The sequence below is a fragment of the Myodes glareolus genome, chromosome 25 (assembly GCF_982192425.1).
Source record: "Myodes glareolus chromosome 25, mMyoGla1.1, whole genome shotgun sequence".
Classification (NCBI taxonomy): Eukaryota; Metazoa; Chordata; class Mammalia; order Rodentia; family Cricetidae; genus Myodes; species Myodes glareolus.
Window position 1 is genome coordinate 24801327 of NC_142050.1, and position 15746 is coordinate 24817072.

Sequence of the window (15746 nt, forward strand, 5' to 3'; positions counted from 1 at the left end):
TGGTAAATGAAACCAACACCAGTTAGCCACTTTACTGAAAACAGTGATGATCCATAAAGCCAAAGAAATGTCCTGACTTTTTCATCTTCTTGCCTTGATGTTCAATATTAATCATAGCTGGGGGGAAGGGAAATAGTTTATGAAACATTTTAAGCATTATAAAAGTAGTTTTCAGTGCAGCGGTGTGGCTAATCCCTGGAACTGTACCCAACATGGCATCTGAGCGCAAAACTAAATTATCCTAGGATCTGCTGTTCATGAAGTTCTTGCAAAGGGCCCTGGACTTGGAAACCAAGAAATAACTGGAAAAGGAGGGAAAGTAGATGATCAGTGGTGAGCACTGGTGCCTGGATTTTCCAGAGCTCAAGGAGAAAGAGTTTCATCACCAAAGAGCAAAGCTTCTCACTATGTGAATGAAGATGTTCTTTCTCTATGTAAAGATGCCATTCAGAAGATTTAATCCTGAACTTGAGAAGTTAATGCTTTAGATGAAGTCTAAGAACAAAACAGCAGCAAAAGAAGATGAGCTAGTGGAGCTTGATACGTCAAATAAAGAAATGTCAAGAAGATATGAGACTTTGATGGGAACTATTGGAAAAAAGGTTGCCAAGAAGAGGGACCGAACCGATTACAAAGAATAAAAATGGAACTATAAACCTCAGTAAAACAAACATGTTCTGAAAGCCCCAAGATTAAAATGGATACCTCAGATACAACAGATGTCTGTGAGTACAGTATGGTTAAAATTATCCTTGTGGTGTCTACAGTGGCTAATATCCCAATACCTGTGAAAGAAATAATAACTTTGGAAATGTTCTGTTCTTGAGACAGATGTGTAATAGATCTTATACATCCTTTTAAACACATTCTCCGGGGTCTTAAAATGTGTGGGCACAAGCCACTTCCGATATTTTATACCTGATTTTGATTTTGTTTACATACACAAAGACTGGACACATATGAACAGCTCTCTAGTTATTGCCCTGGAATGACTGTTATAAACTAATATTGCCATTGCTTCAACTACCCTTATATTTATTATTTACCTTTTTAACTATGCCAAGTCAATTCGTACATTCATTTTGGAAACAAATATTTAAGAATTTTGAAAAAGTGATTCATCAGGAGCAGATTTGTCTCCCCAACCTGAAATGTCTACATGTTGCTGGGTCTTTCTAATCTACAGTCTTGTAGTTTTTATTTATTTAAAGCAGTCAGTTGGGTCTTTTTCCTAACATTCTGTAAACATCGGTTTTCGTATACTTTTTTGCTCTTTTACACTTTGAAATAATTTTAGTCTTAGTAATCAAGCATTTTGCAAATAATAACTTATAAAGACCAGCCATTAATTGAGAATATACTGATATCTAAGATAAAACCACAAAAGGTTTCCTTGTGTTGGTCAAAAACAATTATCATTTTTTTAGGGCACACCTTGATAGAATTTAATTGTCTATCTGTCTTTCTGTCTGTCTGACTGTCTATGCTGAGAACTTCTGAAATCTTGTTACCAGTGATAAGTAAAAGCTTTGTCATTCTCTGGATCTCTGTGGACTACAGTTGTGTGTGACCTCAGCTCAGTGAGTTAGGTATTGATTTTGCAATCCAGTCAAGAATACTCAGGTAGGCCTGTGATCAAGGAAATAGAGATAGTCTCCTAGAAACTGATCCTGTAAAAGCTGGGATTCTGCTCACTTTTGAAGAAACTTTTTGTACCACAGACATTTGTAGTTTATTAAGTAAAAATGAAGATTAATTTTTCATGGTGAAAAAGGGGTTTTCTTCTGCATTGTTTTGTTTTCTACTCATATTTGTCTTGAGGCAGGTTTCTCTTGGTAGCCCAGGCTATCCTGGAACTTACCACATGACTAAGTTGTATTATTTTTCACGTAATTGCTAAATACACCTCTCGAATATACATTACAAGAACATTCTCCAAGGAAATAAGTTATGTACGTATTCTCCCAAATTCAAAAATCTATAACTATATAGATTGTTATATGATTATAACAATATTATCTTTATTCTGAAAATAAAAAAAGAATTGTTCAATTCTCACCCACAATTTCTCTGTTTTAGACAGTAGCTTTTTCAAAATAATAATAACTGAATACAGAAATAATTTAAAGTCAGAGTGATATAGAGACAGTAAATGTTTCAGGGGTAACTTACAACTGCAAGTAGGAGCATATCTGAAAGGAAATTTTGTGAGTGGTCAACTCTCAGAGATGAACTAAAAGGATTTCCCACATGAATAGACTGAATCTGAGGACTTTCAGCATTATTACGTTTCTAAAATTTATGAATTATCTCTAAACACAAGCACTACCTCCAAAATCTCATTAGTGAAAGGATTCAGAAGAGGAGGGGTCACAATGGACAATGAGATGGACAACTGAAAGTAAAAAGTTTATTAGAAAAGGTATCAAGTTCATTGATAGATGGAGTGGTAACATGATAGGAGCTCCAAGGAGAGTCAGGGCCCAGCACCAGAGAAATGAAGAATGACAGGATCTCTGAAAAGGATTCTGAGACCACATGACAGAAATTGGGTCTTTTCTCATACTTATCTGTTATGAGAGATAGTTCATTGTAGTGAAATATTTCACTTCTTTAACCAGGGTTTCTGATTTTCTTTCAAGAGACAGAAGAGGGTGTGATATATGAATAGAACCTGGCTTTTCCAGGAGAGAAATCCCGATTCCACAAAAACTGTTAACTGGGGCCATACAGGCAATGGCAATGTTTCAGCAGGATTGCTGTAGCCTTGTGTGTGTAAGAAGAAAAGGTCTGCTCTAGATATTATGGCCTGAGAGCAATACTTAGATTCTGACTATATTCTTACAGTTAAATGCCTTGGTATGATAATATAATTCAAAACATAATTTCATAGATAAAATGGCCTTAAAATTTCCCAAGTGTGGTCCAACTTTAGACAACATCTTTCTGCCTCAAGACTTGATTTCTATCCTTAGAATATTTACTTTAGTGTGAAATATTTGGGCTTCAGGAAGAGTACCAACAACAGAGGTGAAGAGGGTACAGGGGAAAAGTAGTAGAAGATAAGAATGAATGAAAACAAATTATAATGACATAGATTTGTGAAAAATATGATCTTTAAATGTATGATTTAGCATTCTACCTTATAAAAAGAATAACAATGACAATAAAAACTATTTCATGTTGATTCTTCTCTTTAGAGAGATAAACCTTTTTATCTTTTCATTTCTTTTAATGTATTTTTATTTTCTTTTCACATTTCACAGTTCTCTCCCACACTCTTTCTACTGCCCCCCACCCCCAGATCACCCCCACCACTCCTCCCAACGGGTAAAGGCTTCCATGGGTAGTCAACAAAGTCTGGCACATTAAGTTGGGGCAGGACCAAGTCTCTCTCCCCTGCATTAAGACTGAACATGGCATCCCATCATAGGGAATGGGCTCCAATAAACTAGCTAATGCTCCAGTGATAGATCCTGGTCCTACTGTCAGATGCATCGCAGATAGTCCAAGCTTCACCACTGCCTTCCACACATGAAGGGCCTAGATTGATCCATGGAGGTTCCACAGCTGTCAGTCTGGAGTTCATGACTTTCCAAGAGCGTAGGTCAACTGAGATTTCTTTAGAATGATCTTGACCTCCCTTGCTCATATATTTCCTTCTCTTTCTATTTGATTAGATTTTCAGAGCTCAGCCCGGTGCTTGGTTGTGGATTTCTGCATTTAGTTCCATCACTTGCTTACTGAGGTATTCACCAATCTGATTACAGGGAAAAGCTAGTTCAGACACCCTCTACACTACTGCTAGGAGTTTTAGCTGTGAACATCCTTGTGAATTATTGGGAATTTCACTAGCGCCGTATTAATCCCTAATCCCTTAGTGTCTCTATGTATTAAGATTTCTCTTTTATTGAAGTCCTGCTAGAGCTAAAAATCAAGTGCTATGATTTAAATAAGAAATGTTCCCAGTATTCTGAAGTATTTGAACATTTGGTCTGCAGATGAAAACATAGTTTGGAGAGATCTATAATTATTAAGATATGAAGCTTTGCTAAAGAAAGAATGTTTCTAGGAGAAGGCTTGGATAGGCTATGCTTCTTCCCTCTTCTTGTTCCCTCTTTCCTACATGTGGCAGAAATGTGATCATCCAGTTTCCTGTTCCATCTACCTGAAAAATGTGCCTTTGTGACCATTATGTACCCTAACTGTCAGTAACCATAAGCCAAAATTAACCCTTTCTCCTTATTTGATATTGATCAACAACATAAATCTAAATAATACACTAGGAGTGAGCGGTTTCTTTTTTCTCTCTCTTTTATTCCTTAGCCAAAGCCATTTCTTTGAAATTCAACCAATAAGGAAGAAAGGGCCCTGTTTCCAGGCTAATAGCACACTATCCTTAGTAGGAAACTAACTTCAGTGAGTACTCATTGCCCAAGTTTTAAAAATATTTCTAGCCAATTTGCAAATATGACTGCCTATGACTTTCCTTGTATCCATCTTAATCCTCTAGGCCTTTGTTTTGTCTGCTCACAACGAAAAGTTCTAATTTGGCAGTCACTCATTTTTCATCCAATAATACCGTAAAGTATTTTTGAAAAGATGCTAGGGTCGTAGTTTCATAAGTCATCTGCTTCCTCAAGAGTTCCCATCAGAAAACATGAACACATAAAGTTTAAAAAGAAAAAAATAATAAAAATTGAAATAATGCATTTTCTAAAAGTTGCAGGGAGGTATATTACTCAAAGAAGTTTTGTAGAATAAGCATTAAATGAGTATTTGGATATACAGGAGGAGTGGGCAATGGAGACACAAATGTATGTGAAAGAAGTGAGGATTGAAAAAAAGACTTCAAAGAGGGGGGCTGCAAGCAAAATTTGGTTATAGGAAATATATTAGGTGCTGTAGGTCTTTATGAGCATGACTTTAATAGCATAACATAAAGAGCTTGAATTTTGTTTTATAGACAATTAGAAGCTGTTGAAATATATTTTCAACAATAAGTGGAGAGAAGTGACTTGGCCATAATTTGACAGTTATTAAACTTTTGCTTCCCAAGTTACCTTGCCTACAACTTACTATGAGCATAGTATCTACACTAACACTTTGGAATATTATGAATGAAAAGGGAGTGGAAAAGAATAGATCCCGAGGTCATGATCACAGGAGCACCTGTCCTCATGTAAAACAGATTTGGAAAGAGATACTCTTACAACATTAAAGATTTAGAAATTTAGCCTTTCAAGATTATATGAGAACATGTTATCCTTGATAAAACTTTGTCATTCCCAGGGGCATAGGTATATAATCTCATCAATTAATTACTAATTAATCACTTTTGTATTATGTGTGTGTCCACATGTATGCAAATATGCTTACCCATGCATGTGGATTCCTTGCCCAGAGACAGAAGGTTGATTTTAGGTACCTTCCTCTATCTTAATCCACCTTATATTTTGAGACAGGACACTTCAGTAAACTTAGAGCAAACTGAATAACAAGCAAAGCTTATCGGTGTGACCTCTAGATCCTCTTATTCTGCCTAAATAGCATTGCAACAACAAGTATGACTAAAGCGTTGTTTCTAAAGCAAATGCTGGGGATCCAAACTCTGCTCTTCATGCCTGTGCAGCAAAGGCACTTTGCCCAAGGAGTCATCTCTGCAAGCCTAGACAGATAATTTCAAGGTCTCAGGAGACTTTAGATAACATGAGGGTCTCTATAGAGAAAGATTAGCAACACACTTTTGTATACGTTCTAAGTACCTTTTCTTAGGCTCCTTTCTTTTCACGTGTGTTTCCAATGGGCTTGTTTTGGTCTTTATGTATTGTATTAATTATTTCTATTATTATATCTTAGAAGCCTGTTTGCTTTCTAACAAGAGACGGAAAGTGGGTAACCCTCAGCCTAAACTGAAGTTATCCAGAGTTGAAAAAGAGAGGGGTCTGAGGTTTGGTTTCGATTGTTTAATGAACTCTTTGCAAACCTACTTAATTACGATATATGAGTCATCTAGGAAGTTCTGTGTGACCTGTACAAGCTTGCCTTGTAGTGATCCACTTTTGCCTCTCTAATGAGCACTAAAAGCAAGTAGAAGTCTTGGTATTCTTCTCCTGTTGCTTTGATGATACCATGACCAGAGAACCCTAAGGAAGATAGAATTTATTTTTGTTTATGTGGTAGCCTGAATGAAAATACCAACCATACATTCATAGGAGTGACACTATTAAGGGATGTGGCCTTTTACAGTAGGTGTGGCTTCTTTGGAGAAAGTGTGTCACTGAGGGTGGGCTTTGAGATTTCAGATGTTCAAGTCAGACCGTGTGGTTTATTCTCTCCAGATGCTACCTGAAGACCAGGATGCAGAACTCTCAGTTCCATCTCCAGCACCATGTCTGTCTACATGCTGTCATGTTTCTAGTCATGATGACAGCGAACTAAACCTCTGAACTGTAACCCCTTTGTATGTTATAAATATGTTTTCTTACCATTGGTTAATAAAGTTGTGTTGGCCTATGGTACAACAGCGTATAGCAAGGAAGAAAATTCAAGCAGAGGTAGAGTAAATATGCCATGTAACCTCCATAGGTGTAACATGCTAGCCCTGGTAAGCCAGAGCCTAGTGGCAATACACAGATTAAGAGAAATGAATTATTATTTTTCTTTTTTTAAAATTAATTAATTTATTTATTAAAAATTTCCACCTCCTCCCCGCCTCCCTTTTCCCTCTCCCTCCCTCCCTTCCCCTCCCTTTCTAGTCCTAAGAGCAATCAGGGTTCCCTGCCCCATGGGAAGTCCAAGGTACTCCCCCGACCATCCAGGTCTATAAAGGTGAGCAGAAATGGATTAAATTAAGATATAAGAGCTTGCTGGGAATATGTCCAAGACATGGGCCAAACAGTGTTGCAATTAATATAGTTTTCATGGGATTATTTGGGTCTGGGTGGCCAGGAAATGAAACACAGTCTTTGTTTACAAATGACACCCAACATGGGGCATGGATCCACATAAGATCTAAAAAAGCTTAAGAAAAAACATGAGGACTTCCAGACCCACAGAAACAGGAGTCAAGTGAGCTTCTTGGTAGTCACATCTTTTTTTTTTCTTTTCTCCAGATTGGCTCTGTTTGCTGGCTGCAAGCAGAGGCACAGTTCAAGAAATGACTTCCTGGTTCATACTGGCATCATGAATGACTCTAGAGTTTTCGAGAGACCTATGACAGAGCCCTTAGGGTTTGTGAGCAGAGTGCTACAAGTTGCTTAATGGGAACATAGACCTGCTGAGTCCCTGCAGCTGGGTCAATGAGCATGGCTCATAGAAGCAGGGAACATACCTCTTCCATGTTGAAGAGCTTAATAGCTGTTTCATATATGTAATTTTACTATGTTAAAGTATATTTTGCTTATCACCATAGATTCTTCCTCTGGCGAAGGACGGCTATGCAGTCGGAGGCCCACATTGGAGCACCGGATTGAGCCCCCCCGAGGTCCGGAGGGGGAGCGGAAGGAGGAGGAACATGAAAAACGAAATCAATACTGCGAGGGATGCTATCACCCACTGATACAAGGGAACGGATCTGATGAGAGTTTACCAGGGCCAGCCGGACTGGGACTGAACGAGGACGTGATCTAGCCAGATTCTCGGAATTTGGCCGGATTCTCTGACTGTGGCTGGCCCGGGGTCTTTCTGAAAAGCCATTGACTATGACACTGGGACCTGTTTCCTCTGCATATGCTGGATTTTGGGGATCCAGTCTGTTTGGACGCTTGCCTTCCTGGACCTGGAGGGAGGGGGAGGGAGCTGGAGCTTCCCACAGGGCAGGAAACCCTGACTGCCCTGGGGGACGGAGGGGAAGGAGGGGGGGAGTGGGGGGAGTGGGAGGGTGTTGGGAGGGGGGGGCGGAAATGGAAACTTTTATAATTTAATAAAATTTACTAAAAAAAAAAAAAAAAAAAAAGCCTTCCATTTTATGTAGACAGAAAAGAGGAGATGATGTGGGATTCCCTTTTGTATGCTGCGAATATATTTTATTAACACTGATTAATAGAGAAGCTGCTTCTTTGGCCTATGGCATACCATAGTATATATGGTATATATATAACAAGGTAGGAAATCCAAGCAGAGAGAGAGGAAAGACGCCATGTAACTGCCGTAGGAGTAACACGCTGGTATCAGTAAGGAACAGCCTAGTGGCAGTACACAGATCAATAGTAATGGGTTAATTTAAGATATAAGAGCTGTCTAGAAATATGCCTGAACCATCAGGCAAACAGTGCTATAATTAGTATAGATCTGTGTGATCATTCAGGTCTGGGTGTCTGGGAAATGAAACACGGTCTCTGCTTACATTTTTCTGTTGCTTTGATGATACTATGACCAGAGAAACATTAGGAAGAAAAGTTTACTTTGATTTATATGATAGTCTGAATGAAAATGGCCTCCATAGATTCATAGAAGTGACAGTGTTAGAGAGTGTGATCTTTGTTGCATTTGCTGGAGAAAGTGTGTCACTGAAGGTGGGCTTTGAGGTTTCAGATGTTCAAGCCAGGCCCAGTGGTTTAACCTCTCTGACTTCTGTCTACAGATCGGGATGTAAAACTCTCAGTTCCTTCTCCAGCATCATGTCTGTCTGTATGCTGTCATGCTTCCACCCATGAGGAAAATGAACTAAACTATTGAGCTGTAAGCAGTCCCAGTTAAATGCTTTCCTTTCAAAGTATGTGCATTGGTCACAGTGTCTCTTCACAGCAATAGACACCATAACTAAGACAGTTTACAGTTTCAAGAAGTTAGGGACCATGATGTGAAACACGATTAATAAAAACTAATGATCAGAAATTCGTGCTCAACTTGAAGATCTGAAAAGCCAAACAGTCAACGACTGGTTCTTACCTTGGCCTCAGTCTGAAATGGTGATCCTGCCTCCAGGATCTCAGAATGAGACTGTGTCTGAGAGCTGTATCCCCCCATTTTATATTACTTTCTAGGGCTGGGATTAAAGGCATGAGATTAAAGATATGCATGACCTGGTTTCTATGGCAACTAGTGTGGCTAGTGGGATTAAAGGTGTTTATCATTGTGGCAACTGTGTTTAAAGGTGTGTGTTACCATAACCTGGTCTGTAAGGCTGACCAGGGGGACTGTTTTACTCTCAGATCTTCAGGCAGTCTTTATTTATTAAAGTATAATTGAAATGCCACTACAATGATGACAAAGCAGAAATACTTCGGTGGGAGCAGAGAGGTGAGCGCTCACCACTTCAAACCTCAAACACAGGGCTGAGAGAGTGAACTGTAAGTGTCCAAAGCCTACCCCAAGTGACAGACATACTTTTTCCAGCAAAGCAGAAATTCTATACCTCCAAAAATAATGCTACTCACTAGAGAGCAAGTGTTCAAATGAGAGGACCTAGGGGGACATTCTTATTCAAAAAACTATAGTCTTAATCAACAAAAAATGGCCTCTGTGCATATACAGGCTGGGAAAATAAAGATAAATGAAGCTATATGGTATCATTACTCAAAAGCTTCATCCAGGTTTGCTGACAGGAAATGATTGAATGTCCAGAGGAAAGAAACAATAGCCTTATACCTGTCTTATACCTGTCTACTATAGAGTAGTATACTACTCTAAACCTAAAATGTTGGCCCAGAATCAAAGGACCTATATATAAATTCCAATTATCTTGAAATAAAAATTAAGACACATTAATACTTTGTATGTATTCCCTAGTAATATTTTAAAAAATATAGTATATCCTAATTACAATTTTTCTTTCTTGTATTCCTCCCAGTTTCTCCTTCTTTCCCCTCCTATCTGGATCCATCCTCTTCCTATCTCTCATTAGAAAACAAACAGACTTTTAAGGGATAATAATAAAATAAAAAAACAATATAAAAAGACAAGGCCAAAACAAACACATTGGAAAGAAACACACAGAAGGAAAAGAGTCTGAGAAAAGGCATAAGAATCAGATATAGATTCAGAGAATCACTAGTTTGTTCACAGAAATCCCATAAAAATACAAAATCAAAACTTATAATTTGTTTAAAAGACTGTGGAGTTTTAAAAATAGAAACAATAAATTTATTAATGAATTTTTCTTTTTTGCAGAAAGCTTAGCCACAGAGGACAAAATAAGTGATTGTTTTGTAATCAAACACATTGGTAATAAAAAGAGTACCAAGGAGATTTTAGAATGGGACTGCTTTAAAATTAACACTCTTCTCAAGTTCAGGCAAGATGAATCAGTGCAAAAAGACTCCAGATTAATGAGATATGAGGCTTGGGTGACCTAGTATGATAATACAAACTCAAAGAAAAGATGATGAAGAATATGTGTAACTTTGAAATTGTGGATTATAGAGAGTGTTAAGGTCTCACAACGATTCATTTTAATTCAGTTTTTTCCAAAATACTAATTAAATTCAGTTTCATTTTAACAGAAATTTAGTTCTTCAATTGCTTCTTTAAAGTTGGCCAGTTTTATTAAGTGCTTAGTGAGTTGTTACATATTAGCATTGGAAAAAGTATTTACTTCCTTGTAAATCAGCCAAGTTAATAATGTGAAAACAATATATCATTCAGTCATACATAAACCCAGCTATTTAAACCTATAAATAAAGAAATGATTCTGGAACCAAGGGGACTAGAGACTAAGTGGTCCCCAACCATGTGTTCTGAGAAGTAATGTCAGAACTTGAGTAAAAGGAAAATTTTACAAGAATTAAAATTTGAGTCTCAGTGATCAGCTTCAAGAATTTCTAAGTCTTCAATAATCAATGTTCATTTATCTTAAGTCATAACAAATTGAAAATGAGGGGCACTTGAAAAAAATGTCACAACTGAGAAGGAAATAATGCATTAGAATTTTGGATGTGATTGGGCTCTTCCTTTTCGTCCTTTTGTTTTCCTCTGGAGAGCTCACAACTTCAAGTAACTTCAACTACAGATGATAAACTACCTCTTCTGGCTGCCGCATACACCTCCACTTTCCCATTCTCTACTCACTGCTCACTTCCCTACTTTCGGGCAGGTGGAGAAAACAATAAATACAAAGAAAAGCACTGGAAGATATCCAAAGGCAGAACAGGAATCAAAGTGATTGCCAAAAATCGTAGCACTGACTAAAGAAAGAACATCCATTTGTGATGTAAATGGCAGTAAACAGAGTGTGGACATGAATGTAACTGTCACTGCTTTTAGTGAGTGCTTCGTTGCAAGCTCCAACTCAAAGATCCAGCGAGCAAATCAATCTGGCAATCTTGACATCACACCAATGTCTCTATATTCCTTTTATCTGGGATGACCTTAAAGTAATTAAACAGAGCTCAGCTTAATCAGGTATTCTGATTAATAGTAGATACATAAATTCTGCACATGATTTAATTTCCAAACATTAAAATTCAGTAAATATGCTCGACATCAAGCCTCTATCAAACAAAACATAATTTGTCTGTGCTGAATCAACAGAGATAATAGTATGGGGTTATTAAGACAAGTTTTATTGTCTTATTGTTGAACTACAAAACAGCCTGAAACAATTGAGTCCTATGAACTACTAAATGGAACACGATAACCTGCTTGTATCTAAAAGAGGAATTTTCCTTCCTGCATCTCCAGCATAGAATGTCATATTTTTGTTTAAGAGCTTTACAAATTTACAAATGCTCATTTTGGATTGTAAATAAAGACTGAAAAAGAAGCAGCCCCCAAGCATTTTGATAGTTACAACAGATGGTACTAACCATGTGGGAATGCTTGAGATTCATCTGTAATATTCAGAAAAATAAATTGTTGCATAGTGAGGGAACACAGATTATTAAGAAAATGTAAGTAAAATTGGCCAGAGAAATAACAAAACTCATGGGAGGCAGGAGTCAAAAAGGATGGTAAGTGGTGTAGAAGGAATTCTCACTGTACAATACATATACTCACATGAAAATGTCTTTGTGTGGCAAAATACACTACACAGTGACTATGTGCAGAATAAAACAATCTTTATTGTATTTTTATTATCTAAGACTGACTACCATCACAAGGAGCCTACTAAATGAAGTAGGAATAAATCATGAATTTGATACATGATACATAGAAGTATCACCAAATGTCTTTCAATAGAGCTTATTTTATTTATTTGTTAATGAACTTATTGTTTCCACTTCTAGTTTTGCAAAAATAAATGAGGTAGAAATATTTGATATGATACAAAATTATTACCAATCATTCAAATTGCTATTTCTTTACATGCAATATCTCTATGCCTCCAAGACTTTTTGTTTTTGTTGTTCTTTGTTTGTTTTTTTAGTGTTCACGAGAAACACCTTTTTGTACAATGCAAAAGATGCCAGTTTTGTCATTAATATACTAATCTGATGAATTTATTTTTGATCCTGTGTTCTGTGTATATATTGAGACCCTATTGTTGTTGGGGCAAGATTAATACTATCTATTCCAGTATATTCAGTTACAAAAAAAGTATGTGATTATGATAGAAATTAAAAGACAGTAAAAACATATTTATAGGCTTCTTAACAGATGTCATATTACATAAACGGGAGAAAGTCCATGCCAAAAACTGAAGAAAAAGATGCAAATAATTAAAAACTATTACCATGATATACTTAAAGTTATGCAAGGACAAAAGAATTTAATCTTCTTCATTATAAATAATCATTGAGCAGTCTCTTCTATCCTAAATCACTGTGAAGTAAGAAATGCTGTCACATACATAAAGGCATTGAAAGTAGCAAAAAATGGTATACACACTAAAAGTCATTGCCCATAACTCTCAATATTGAATTCTTAGATAATCTGAACTTGAACATTGGCTTAGACACAGTAACTAAAGGCTTCAAAAGTTTCTTTCTCAAATATGAATCTTAATACTAGCTTCATACCTGAACACTCAAGTACTTAACTGGCACTAAAGAAGAGAAAAAAAAATACACCTGTCAATAACTAAGCCCCAAACTGAACTCAACATTTTCAATAGACTATGTGTGTGGGGGAAAAGGTCTGAGGCCATCAGTCACACTCTGCCAACTCTTTCAATCCCAAGAAATTTTGTAAATGTTATGTGAGTCCAACAATTGCTCTTAAAGGGGTAGATCAGGTGAGCCTGAACAGTGGGAAGGAGGAATTACAGAATCCTCTACATATGGCAATCGAAAACCTACTGGGCAAATTAAACATGAAACATGTCCATTATAAGCAAAAGTTTGCATTGTATAGCAAAAAACAGGTAGGTACCCTCTCCTAAAACTTGTGCAACAGACTCATTTCCAACAAAAGAAAACAAGCAAATTTAATGAATATGAAATATTTAAAACTCACCTAGTAGTTGCTGTATGGAATGATAACGCTTTATTTAAACATTATCATGGTGAATTGTGAGTTAGCAAAATTTTCAGAAGTAAGTCATTTATGTCTTTTCAAATAATTAAAGATAAAATATCTAGTATTTAAGTCAAAATCATTAGGTAAAGCTAATTTTTGCTAAGGTAGTCATGTTATATTGCAGAATAGGGAATAAAAATGTACTATCTATAAGCAATAATCTCAATCTTACATTTCAGCCTCCATACATACCCAATATCAAGAATTATAGATGCAGAGGTGTACATGTGCCCATGTTTTTGTGGCCTTTTCCTTTTAATCAGAAGATAAATATACATATGTATGTGTATATGTATATTAATTATACACCTAACTTGAGTAATGAATGTACCTATATACCATCCTACTATTTTTCATCATCTATAAGCTTCATTGAAGTCCTTTGCATCTGCTTCCCTGCCAACAGGAGTTCTGGGAGATCTGTGGTCTGCCTTGGATCACAGCAGATAAATCTGTCTTTCCCCAAGTGTAAGGTAAGCGCTCTGTTGCATCTGGCTTCTCTCATTCTGCATATTTTAAAGAAAGGTGTGTGTTTTGTGCACACTAAGGAATTTGTCTTTAAAACTGAGGTTATTGGAATTGATAATATTATAATGTTTTAATCATTGGCATGAACACTGACAGACATTTCTGGTCTGGAACTTACATGAATAAATTGCCCTGTGTACTTATATAAAAGTTTTAGTAGCCCTGTATATCCTAACTTGGGAAAAATCACTAAGAGTAGAATCTAGGATTGTGCAATAATGTTAGGTATCTTCTTAAGCTGTTACAACACATGCTTGCTTGTGTCATTTCTGTCTTAACAGGTACAAATGCGACTTCTGAAATGTTATATTGCAACGCATTTTAGCTTTCCCTATACTAATAACTTTAAGAAATCTTTTCAAGTACTTCTTGGTCAGTTGTTTATTTTCTGTGAGGTCTAAGTTGAGCTCTATTGGGTGGTTCATTTTGTTATCCAAGCATATTATCTTCACCTTTCATTTCAAGTATGGATTGCAAGTAATAAATGCGTATATTTCAAAAACAATTTCTTCCAGTCTGTGGTCCTTATTTTCTCTCTTTGTTTTAAAACCTTTTTTAAAGTGTTGGAAGTTGACTACAGGGCCTCATGTATTCTAGGCATGCACTTTGCCACTGGGATATGTCCATAACACTTTTGGTTTGCAACCAAACTACCTCATCTATAAGCAATAATCTTCATCTTAAGTTTGAAACTCGAAACAAATCTGATTATCCTATTATATAGATACTCTTGTATATAGTTCACATTTTTTAATCAATATTTAAAGAAAGCTCAAAGAAAAGTTACAGATTCTAAGCACAAACAAATGCTTGAAAATAATGAAATGTTATTAATACTGATTTGTTCATTGCACATTGTATATAGCCATTGAATTAACACAGTCTCTTAGAAATGACCATATTAGGATGTGGTGGTTAAGAACACTTTCGAAGATACTGGTGGTGTTGGTGCATGCCTATAAGCAAAGTATTTAGGGGATGAAGCAAGAGGTTCATGAGTCATGTCAGCTTACACTATAAGGAAACAATGTAACTCAAAATGAATTTTAATAACATCCTTACTTCCATTGAACATATTGGCAACTTAATGGATATTAGTGAGGATTATTATGGTCAGCTTTATTTTTTTCAACTTGAGACAATCATGAAACACCTGCAAGAAAATCCTCTGAGAATGTCTGTTAGGGACTACCTGAAATGCATTAATTGATGTGGCAGGACCATGTGAATGTTGCACTGTGTGCAAGATTCTTTTATCTTAGAGTCCTGGGCTGAGTAACTAGAGAAAGAGAACTGAGCACAGAAGCGCACTAATCCACTTCTCTCCGTTCTATAATGCGGGTGACTATAAGCAGGTCCCCAAGTTCCTGTCGCTACGACCGCCCTGATGTCATGGACTAGAGTCTGGATAAAAACCTTTCTTCTTTAAGTTGCTTTTGTCAAAGTATTTTCCAAAACAAGGTGAAAAGAAAGCCGATGGAGATATATGCATAGATGTATTATTGATTTTTATTCTTTTCTGCTGATCGATGTTTATGCTTAGGTATAAATTATATCATCTTGCTTGCTATAACTTCATAATTAATCTTAAAATAACAGCATTTCAATGCATTTGCAATTTGTTAATTCAAGAACTGAGATTTTAATTTCATTGCATGAATTCTGTGAGATAACTGGAAAATATCAGATATCATCAGTATGTCAAGAATTCCTAGCAATGTATACAAGTTTATTTTGTTTTAAGTTCTTGACTAAAATTGGCAGTTTTCACTACTCAGGTATTCTTATATTTTGCTAAATTGACTTATATAGTCATCTAT

The 15746-nt window shown here is 36.4% G+C and overlaps 1 pseudogene; it reads left to right on the forward strand.

Annotated features, from left to right (window-relative positions):
• The first annotated feature begins 212 nt into the window (after positions 1-212).
• Positions 213-696, forward strand: LOC125411083 (M-phase phosphoprotein 6 pseudogene; annotated as a pseudogene).
• The last annotated feature ends 15050 nt before the right edge of the window (positions 697-15746 follow it).